This window comes from Nicotiana sylvestris, chromosome 2 (assembly GCF_000393655.2).
Source record: "Nicotiana sylvestris chromosome 2, ASM39365v2, whole genome shotgun sequence".
NCBI classification, from domain to species: Eukaryota; Viridiplantae; Streptophyta; class Magnoliopsida; order Solanales; family Solanaceae; genus Nicotiana; species Nicotiana sylvestris.
In genome coordinates this window covers 190,940,509-190,951,132 of record NC_091058.1, presented here as the reverse complement: position 1 = coordinate 190,951,132, position 10,624 = coordinate 190,940,509, and the positions used below count along the sequence as shown (strand labels likewise).

Here is a 10,624-nt window from a genome sequence, read left to right as displayed (position 1 = left end):
CAGAATGCTCACCATAAAGGTAGTGTCGCCATATTTGTAATGCAAACACCATTGCTGCAAGCTCCAAGTCGTGTGTGGGGTAGTTCTTTTCATGATTCTTTAACTGCCTGGAAGCATAAGCAATAACTTTTCCATTTTGCATAAGAACACAACCAAGTCCCACTCTGGAGGCATCACAATACACTGTGAACCCACCCGAACCTGTCAGCAAGGTTAACACAGGTGCAGTGGTCAATCTCTTCTTTAACTCTTGAAAACTCTGCTCACAAGCGTCTGACCATTGGAACTTAACTGCTTTCTGAGTCAACTTAATTAATGGAGCTGCAAGTGAGGAAAACCCCTCCACAAACCTTCTATAGTAGCCAGTTAACCCCAAGAAACTCCTGATTTCGGTTGGCGTTGTCAGCCTAGGCCAGTTCTTGACTGCTTCTGTCTTCTAAGGGTCTACTTTTATTCCTTCACTAGATACCACGTGGCCTAAGAACGCCACTGACTGCAACCAGAACTCACATTTTGAAAACTTGGCATAAAGTTCATTCTCCTTCAAGGTCTGCAAGGCTATTCTGAGGTGTTCTGCATGATCTTCCTTGCTCTTAGAGTACACCAAAATATCATCTATAAACACAATAATAAAGGTATCCAAGAATGGCTTGAAAACTCTATTCATGAGGTCCATGAATGCAGTTGGAGCATTTGTCAACCCGAAGGACATCACTAGAAATTCATAGTGCCCGTAGCGAGTTCTAAAGGTTGTTTTAGATATATCCTCTTTTCTGATTCTCAACTGATGGTACCCCGACCTCAAATCTATTTTTGAAAAGTACTTTACACCATGAAGTTGATCAAATAAATCATCAATTCTTGGCAGTGGGTACTTGTTTTTAATGGTAACTTTATTCAACTACCGATAGTCGACACACATTCTGAGAGACCCATCTTTCTTCTTTACAAACAGGACCGGGGAACCCCACGGTGAAACACTCGGTCTGATGAAACCCTTGTCAAGAAGGTCTTTCAACTGTTCTCCCAACTCATTAAGTTCTGATGGAGCCATCCTATAAGGAGGTATAGATATGGGCTGAGTGCCTGGCATGAGATCAATGCCGAAGTGTATGATTCTTTCGGGAGGAAGTCCGGGAAGGTCATCTGGGAAAACTTCTGAAAATTCTCTAACAATTGGCACTGACTGAAGAGCTGGTGGTTCTGATTCTGGATTAATAATGTGAGCCAAGTAGGCGAGACACCCCTTACCGATCATTCGTTGTGCCTTAAGGTAAGAAATAAACTTACCTACAAGCGATGCTGAACTACCCTTCCACTCTAAGACTTCTTCATTTGGAAATTGGAACCTGACTATCTTAGCATGACAATCTAACATGGCATAGCAGGAAGACAACCAATCCATACCCATGATCACATCAAAATCCACCATTTCTAACTCTATGAGATCGGCTTTGGGGTTGCGACCTTGGACTGAAACTATACAACCTCTATAGACTCTGGTGACTTTCACTGACTCGCCAACTGGAGTAGATACTAGGAATGGCTCACTAAGTTGTTCAGGTTCTAGTCCGAGGTTAATTGCAAAGTATGGAGTCACATATGAAAATGTTGAACCTGGATCCATTATGGCATAAGCATTATGTGAGCAGACTAAAAGTATACCTGTAATAACTTCTGCAGATGCCTCTGCACTCTGACGATCAAGTGTAGCAAACAAACGAGGTTGTCCCCCCCTGAGTAACTCGGTCTGCACCTCTGCCTGCTCCATGCCCGATCTGATTATGAGAACCACGAGCCTGAGGTGGTGCAACTGCAGTAGCTGAGAAACTAGAAGGACGAGTTGGTCCACCACTGAGATTACGTCGCACCTTTGGGCAGTTGGCCTTTATATGACCAATGTCTCCACAATGGTAGAAACCATGAAACCCGAGCTTGCACTGACCTGAATGTTGCCGCTTACATGTTCCACAAAGACTTTGCTGGTGTGAATGTTGCTCAGCATGATTCTGGCTATGTGAGGATGATGTCCTAAAATTCTGTTTCTGGCGAGACTGATTTCCATTACTCGGAGTACGTCTGAAGGAAGGCCCACCACCTGACTGATGACTGAACTGAGCTGGTGCTAATGACTCCTTATTAGAGGAATCCCTTCCATCTCCACTGGATGTACCATTAAACCTGCCCGTTGTACGGGCTTTCTTGTTAAGCTCTTTTTCTTCTCTCCTTAGTTGTCTGTCTTTCTCTAAATGCTTGGCAAATCCCACAACAGAGGAGAAGGCTTTCATCCCTACTGCTGCAGCTGATGTCGTATCCTTAATGTGGTAAGCTAAACTGCCCACAAACCTGCGAATCTTTGCTTTTTCAGTCTTAACCATGTGAGGAGCATGCTTAGCTAACCTTACGAATTCCATGTAGTACTCTTGCACACTTTTATTCCCTTGCTTGAGCTGTTCGAACTCTGTAGCCTTAGCTTCCCTATCCTCTTCTGGGATAAAGTTAGCCATGAAGGCCTCTTCAAATTCTTCCCAAGTAGGCGGACCATCATATTCATCTCTTTCCTTTTCCCACATCTCAAACCAAGCGCCGACCACATCTCTAAGCTGGTAAGCAGCTAGCTCTACAGCTTCATCATCAAATGCTTTCATCACTCGGAGGGCTTTCTTGACACCCTCCAGCCACAACATCAGATCTTCATCAACTATAGAACCATGGAACACTGGAGGACTCAACTTCAAAATTCATTCACTCTTGAGGACTCAGAATTGCTCTGTCTATTTGATTGAGGTGGAATCTCATCTCTTCTCTCGTTCTGGTTGGCCATAAAGGCTTTAAATATCTCCATAGCACTGTTGACAGCATTAAACATCTGACCCACCTCGGGAGATATAGTTGCTTGAGCCGGGGCTGCTGTTGGGGGCAGTACTGGATCCTGAGGTACTGGATCATCATGCTCCACCCCTTCTTCTTGTTCAACCCGGGGTACTTGGACTCCCTTTGAGGATTTTCCCCTCCTTTTCTGAGTCGAAGCCTTCTTAGTTCTACCTTGAGCCACAATAGTAGCGATGGTTTCTTGAGAAGCATCCTGAGTGTCGGTGTCAGAGTTGCGAGTACGAGCCATTTCTGCGAGTTTTGGAGAAACGGATAAATTAGATAATTTCTTAGAGGTAGACTCTATTGCACGATCTAAAGTATGAAAAAAAGAGACTTTCCTAAATGATTGTAGCCTCATGTTTATAATTATGGCGCGCTTCATACACATAAACAAGACTCTACTAACACGGCTTCATAGACCCCTAGGACTCCATAAACCTGAGGCTCTGATACCAAGTTTGTCACGACCCATTTTCTGAAAAAGCCGAGACCGGCACTCGATCACTAAACATGACCGAGCGAACCATCTCTGCTTATCAACCCTATTATAACTCCAAAATTTCTATGCAACAAAGCAATACTCTAAACAAATACTTTTGATTAATTCAAATATTTAAATAAATCAACTCCAAAGATTTATTCGTAGTAACTACTGAATTACTGCTAAGTTATTATAAAATAACATCTGAATCTCAACCCAATGACTATGTCTATGAAGCCTCTACTGATAAACTGACGCACTGCTCAGGACATGAGATTTCCTGGCCAGTTCTCTAAATAAACAAAGAAATAGCTAAATGAAAATGACTCTAAAAATACTCCACGAACAAAATCGGAGCTCACCAATATCACTGGAAGGGAAGGAAGTCCTAACTCGTAGCCTGTTTGCCTGCAAATCCGGTTCCTACGTTGTACCGCAGACCAACGTAGGTTCCCAAAAGAGAACGTCAGTACCATCCACTGTACTCAGTGAGTCTCAACAACAGGGGGAGAAACTTTAATAACATATACCTTACGAGCAAAGATTCTAAATGCATGTAAAACATAAAGCTTATAAGAATAATTCTAAAATAATTGCATAATAGCAATTCATGAATATTCTAAAAGAAATTCTTTTTTTTTCTCTTTCTTTAAAAAAAATACTTCACTTTATACTTTGGGAGTTCCAACTATCCTGACTTAATTTTGTCTCAGTCACCGTGTGATCGGCACGGGTCCGATCCCAACCTGATCGAATAGGCCCAATCCACGAGGTGCCACTCGCTTCATGGTTCTCAGCGCTCATGTATCATACCTTAGCATGGCTAAGTAAATTCTCAGCAACGAGACCCTCGGCTCGTATGCTCCCTACTTTGGCACAAGTAGTTTCAGGAAGTCAACGCCTTGGTCAGGACCCTCGGCCTGGACGAATGACCCCTTCTCAGAATAAAGGATACTCCCCAAAAATCTTTTCTTTCTAAAACTTCTTCTTGTGACTTTTCAAGTCTAAATCTTTTCTTTATAGAACATTATGTACATGCTCATATTGGTGTCCTTAAATGTAAAGCATGGCATAAGAATGAAATAAACATATAAAAATATTTCCAAAGATTCTTTCTTCTTCATAATTTTCAACATGAAAATAGCATATAAGAACAACACAAAAATCTGAAAATTTAAGCACATATAGCATAATAGATCATCTAAACTTTTGCTAGAACCATACTAAATTAATGGGTACTCACTCGCTCTAATTACATAAAGATAAACTCTTTTAAGCAATTCATCAAACACCTTGTATGCGTGCTTTTGTGAGTTAAACCACTTTAGTAAAGGGTTATATCAACTCACCTCAAAACTCCTTGAGCCAATAGGTAGACCCCAGTCCAATTTATACCCGTCAAACAATCGATTCTACAACAACAAGTGCATTTTAATCAATTTTAAAGTACTACACCTAATTATGAAATTTATTGATGATATAGAGGAAGAAGGGAATTAACTATTCAATTCTTACCTATTACTACTTTAGAATAATTGACAATGGAGAATTTTATATACCTGAGTTCAAGAATAAGTGGTTTGTAAAGAACCCTAGGTTTTCCGTTGACTGCGTGACTTATTCGCTGCTTCTGTTTCTTACTTCCGTGCGTGCGTGCTTTCCTCTGTAAAATTGTTTCTTAAGCTTTTGTGTTTGTTTTGACTTTCATCAAGGCTTTATGCCTTTGGTTTGTTTTGGTCGTGAGGCAGAGGAGTGATATATGGGCTTTAAGCCCAAATTCTTAAAAGCTTAGCTTGTTTCCCCCTTTTTTTTATACTCACTTTTAATGATTAATAATATAAAAAAAAATGTTAATATTTTCCTTAATTGTATGTCCAATTATTTATAAATAGAAAAGTAATTCAAAATCAATCACAAGAATTTAAATATGTAATAGAAGTATAATTTAAGATTATAAAAAATTAAATTCTATATCTAGGGTGTCTTGAAACTTTTTATAAATTTGAGGAGTGTTACATTTACTATTCCGCAACTGTAGTATAAGGAACATGTAGAAGAACCAAGTCCTTCTATAATTTATGCATGCGAAAAATTGGATACCAGAAATCGTCCCCCTCTTGTGTGGTATTGAAGTATAAAACATCACTGAGTACATAGGGTCCGTTGTACTCATACTACACTTTTTACATAATTTTATAGATCCAGGTGTTGGACCGAGCTACCAGTAGTTGAGGCTTGTTGCTTAGCTATCTTTTGAGAGACGAGGTAGAGTTGCATCTCGGCCATAGTCTTGGCATATTTTTTCTATTTGTATTGTTGTCTTTCATTCTGATAGTATTGTTATTTTGTACTTCATACTTGTATTTTGGTTTTAGAGCTCTTGACTTCGTACTTATCACTTCTTGGGGATTTATTATGTAACTGCGCTAATATTGTGTTGATGACTTTAGACTTATATTATTTTTGTCATTTCTATTATTATGATTTGTTATTATTATGTTCGGCTTGTCGATCAAGTGTGTTAGGCGTAATCACGAAAGTGAGAAGAGGGTGTACGATCACAACAGTCCTGATTGTACAAAATGCACTGTGATTTGTACTTTACATTTGGGCACATCTTATTGGTAGATTAACACGTGTACTACATCTCTACTTTTCCAAACCACGTGTACTTCTATTTGATACTATAAAACTCTTTACAAAATTGTCAATCTCTTCAGATTTCACTCTTCTAATATCCTCTCTTTCTCTGCCCTATACAATTCTCATCCTGCTTTGGTACTGTAAGAGTTCGAGGTGGCATCTTTGTTTGGGTAAGTTATTTAATTCTTCTGGGCTCCTCTAGATTTATCTATATGTTTGAGTTTTCTCCCCCTTCTCTTTACAGAAATCATAAATCTTTTTTCTTCTTAATTTTGCATTTTGCTAATCATGTTTGTTAAAGTTGGTAAGTTTTCTCCCCTGGTATTTTCTTTCTTGCACCATGTACTTGATTTCACTTCTGTATTTTCTTAATTTGAAGTTTTATCCATTTTTTCGATGTTGGTTTCTCTATATTTTTGAATAATTTCTAGCTAGATTTTCTACAAGCATGTCTGAATTTGATATGCAGGTTTGGAAAGAAATACCCAGTTGCACATTTTTTGTTTCTAATTTTGGTGTTCTTATTCTGGTTGAGCAAAATGGGGGTTTTAATGTGAAAATATTGTTATGAAATAGGTGCTCAAGAACAAACCAAATTATCCAATGCATTTAGGATGTTAAGAACTACCAATACAGGATAGAGTGTGAAAATACTTTCTTTTGGCAATAACAAAGAAACATTATTACTGGATCCATTAGCATGCAACAGCTTTTGGACTATCACTATTTGTTATTTCTATTTGTTCGTCATAAATAACTCCATTCATTCTTTCAGAGTGAGATCCCTCGCCGTGTGAATGTTGTTTAATGCACATGCCTTTTTTTCCTCTACTGAGGTCCGAGATTTATGCTTAGTAACATAGTTATATGCCAATATTACCAAAAGAATATCATTCAGATGATATAGCCGGTAGTTTGTCGTATTGGATCTTTCCTACGAATTTTATGCTTAAATGTTTGTTATTTGTAGTACTTTTCGTCCCTTTAGTTCTAACTCATTTTCAGAATTTGCTGGCACTAAATTAAATGTGAGTATTCGCAGTTTGTACAATAAATCAATAGTTTTTACAATTAAGTTTGTTTGTAGAAGTTAGAGTCGTCTAATGCGTTTGCCATTCTTAAGATCCTTATATTTCCAAAGCACCTAAACTCTATAAAACTTAATGATTACGCACTTTTTTGCAGGTATGAGGAAAAGCTTATTGGATTACTTAAAATGTCGAACCCGACATAGGACATCTATCCCTTGATAGGAGAAAATTCTCAGAAGAGTCAGTGGTGAAGATTTGTTATCCAAATTGGCGTTGTTGTTTATTTTCAATGTTACTGAACCTTAGGCGACTGAAGTGACTATCTTTCTTCCTGATGCTAAAGCTGAAGTTAGAAAATCAAAGTTGTCAACTCAGGTTTTATATTGGCCTATAGGAGGTATATTACTTTATTAGCTCATCTTTCTCTTTTTTTATAGTTTGCTCAAGGATAGTTTAATCTTATTTTTTCCTGTATATACTGATTCATATTGCAGCATACTCCATTATTGGTTAATCTATGTAATGAGTTTGTGCAATATATTTACGCAAAGTCTCATCTATGCGACTGTGAAAGCTTTAAATCGAAGGTATGTACACTTCTGTTATCACGTCTGTGGTAGCATTTTTATTTATCCAGCTAAACTCTTTTATGTTATGATAAACTTTTCTCTGTCTGTATGTCGCTGATAACATACCATTACATTCTAAATGCCGAAAAAAGATACTTCTTTAATTTTCTGGTTGTAATTTTAGCTATTGGTTTTTAGCAAATTCTAAATGGAGAAGTAGGGCTAAAATTAGTAGCATGCAAGGGATGGAAGTTTGGCCATCACTACCACTTTAAAAGGATACTACAAACTACTGGACAAGATACCTAGGTTGAGCTCGGATGGTAACTCAGTGGTGAGGTGGGATGGTGGGAAAGCTTCTGGCTAGAATATGCTTTGTTTGGAGTTTGTTTCGTATGAATAGTGCAACGCCATCTTCAGAGTCCAAGAGTACCCCTATAATGTGGTAAGCGTCTGTCCCTATTGAACAGAATCTCGCATTGACTGTATTTTTGTACTTCATATTGTAAAATGTCCCACTGCCAATGGAAGATTAATTAGTTAATCTACTTACAAGTCTTTCCTATATCCTTTTATAAACAACTTCTCTGTGATATCATATTTTTTCAAACAAAGAACCCCCTCCCCTCCCCCCCCCCCCAAAAAAAAAAAAAAAAGGAAGAAGAAAAAGAGAGGGGAGAGAGAAAGAAGATTCAGATTCACTTACTCATGAAACAGGTCTAGCATTGAAAGAACTAAAGTGAGGTGCCATAGTTTAGATATAATACATATTTGGAAACTCACATTTTAATTTAATTTCTGATGTGTGAACAAGAAGAAATGATGGTTATCTATCATCTTAGTTGTCCAACTTTTTTTTTTTTAAAAATAGATATAGTAATTATTCTAAAATCTTCATAGATGTTGCATTAGAAAATCTTCATGATGCTGCAGGGGAACAGAAAGAGAGACATTTACTTGGTATTTTATCACTTTTGCATAACATAGATACATACGAAGTATGAAAAAAAATGTCAGTATTTCAATTTGTCTAATATGCATTGAAAGTCTTGAGTTTTTGCAAGACTCAAAGTTTGTGTAAAGATACTGAATGAATTTACATTCCTCTATTAGGTGTTACATTAATTCCATGGAGTTGAACCATTTCTCCCTTTCTTGTGGTATTAGTTACTGTTTTTAGCTTTGTTGTAGATATCTGCTCAATTGAAAAATAAAGTGTGCAATGTATGAAGCTTATTGCATTTTAATAAATTTTGCAGGAAAACCTTAATTGTCATCTTTCTTTCAAAATACTATTTGAGACATTGCATTGGGAATTTTCAGGTGGAACAACCATCATGCTTGCAAGCATGAGCAGAGAATAAGATAGTGGTGCTCACTAAAAGCCGAGTGTTGACAGGTATTGAGCTAACAATGGGCTTAAGCTCCTTTTGTTGCCTTGATTTTGAAACACGTAAATAATTTTTATTTGTCAGTAAACAGAAGATGTTAAGTTCTGCTAGAATTTGGAGAAAGTTGTGTAGCACGAACTTGAAAACTTAAACCCAGTGAGCATCCTTTTGGTGGCCAACATGTGGATTCATCTGCCCGAGGAGGGGCTATGACAGCTGTCTTATCTCGAGCATTTTGATTGTATGGTAGTAAATGTAGATGGTGTCCACAATGACAAGTCTATGATGCTTCCATTTATAAGCGCATTCAAGCTTTGACAAATGCTAAAATTGTACGGGAAGTAGATTGCTGCGCGATACTCTTGTAAAGGTGCTTAACTGCCTGCATCTCACATTTGAATATTCATTGATGGACCGGTTTATTCCCTTTGTCATTGGTGAAGGTGTCAATTTGTTCCATATAAAGTTCATATGTAGCTGCTTTGATTGATTTTGTTGCCTTTGCTCTCTTTTCCTTTCGTGTTTTTCTGCTTAATAAGTGATTGCAGGAAGGCAGGTAAACAAAATGATGTATTACTACGCAACTATGGTTGTTCAAGTGAAAGATGCCTACTGCTTGCTGAGTTTTAGTGATAGTATTACCACACATCACATTCATCAGCTGGAAGCATTCATGCTGATCATCTTATATAGCGGGGTGTGTTAATCCATGGGCTTCAACTCAGATGGAAGCCAAGATCGAAGCCATCGTGAAGACGAGAAAATTTTGGCTAGGGGTACTTTTGCCCACAATCTCCTTGAAAACAAGTTGTTAAATGAGGAAGTTGGCCAAAAGGCAATTCACATTTCCACAGGAGAATTTTATAATATAGAAAGTTTTGTAGTAGGGAGTGGAAGTTGTAATTGCTAAAAAGGCTTTGATCGTTTCTTACTACAATTCACTAAATTAGATGGGAGAATTAGTGTTCTCTTAGCTTCTCAAATCAGATATATATGTGTAGATTAATTTAGCCATTAGGAGACCAAAGCTTGGATTCTCTTCTGCAGTTCCGTCATTTTGAATCTTTTTTTTAATCATCACTTTGGATGAAAAATATCAAAGATAAACCAACTCATGTGTTGCACGGGCAGACCATTCTAGTTAATATATAAAAGGGATGGATTTTTTTGGGGTATTTTGACGGCCTAGAAAAGCGGTAGTATTTGTCCACCCTACTTTCGCTGGTGAGCTCCACATGACTGGAATACTCAAAAGCCTTTATTAGTCCCAAATAGTCCAATTTTTCTTCTGTACTATTCACTATTGTCTTAATTTTCCTTTGAGATACGTATCCACTATTGTTCTAATTTTCCTTTGAGATATGTACTAGTGTTGGGGATTAGTCTTAATAGTGTAAATCTTGCCTCTCTTTTTTTTAATTTTTTTTTAATATCAAATGGTAGATCTGACCTCAACTATTAATAATGGGCAAACATGCACCATTTCGCATAGTTTAGGGCTATATTTGGACCTTTTCTGTATAATAGGACAAAGGACTACATCTACCAAATTGGTTAGTTTAGGGCTATATTTGGACCTTTTCTGTATAATAGGACAAAGGACTACATCTACCAAATTGGTCATTACAAAAGTGA

General features: G+C 37.6%; 1 long non-coding RNA gene across 5 annotated transcripts; it reads left to right on the top strand.

Annotated features, from left to right (window-relative positions):
• The first annotated feature begins 6,078 nt into the window (after positions 1-6,078).
• LOC104227427 (uncharacterized) lies at positions 6,079-10,100 on the top strand. Of its 5 annotated transcripts, none has more exons than XR_011405563.1 (6): positions 6,079-6,168; positions 7,184-7,426; positions 7,524-7,616; positions 7,797-8,043; positions 8,922-8,997; positions 9,081-10,100. It is a non-coding gene; the product is annotated as an uncharacterized lncRNA (long non-coding RNA). The 5 variants fall into 5 exon arrangements; XR_711106.2 differs by having other exon boundaries at positions 9,074-10,100; XR_711105.2 differs by having other exon boundaries at positions 8,858-8,997; positions 9,074-10,100.
• Positions 10,101-10,624: the final 524 nt, after the last annotated feature.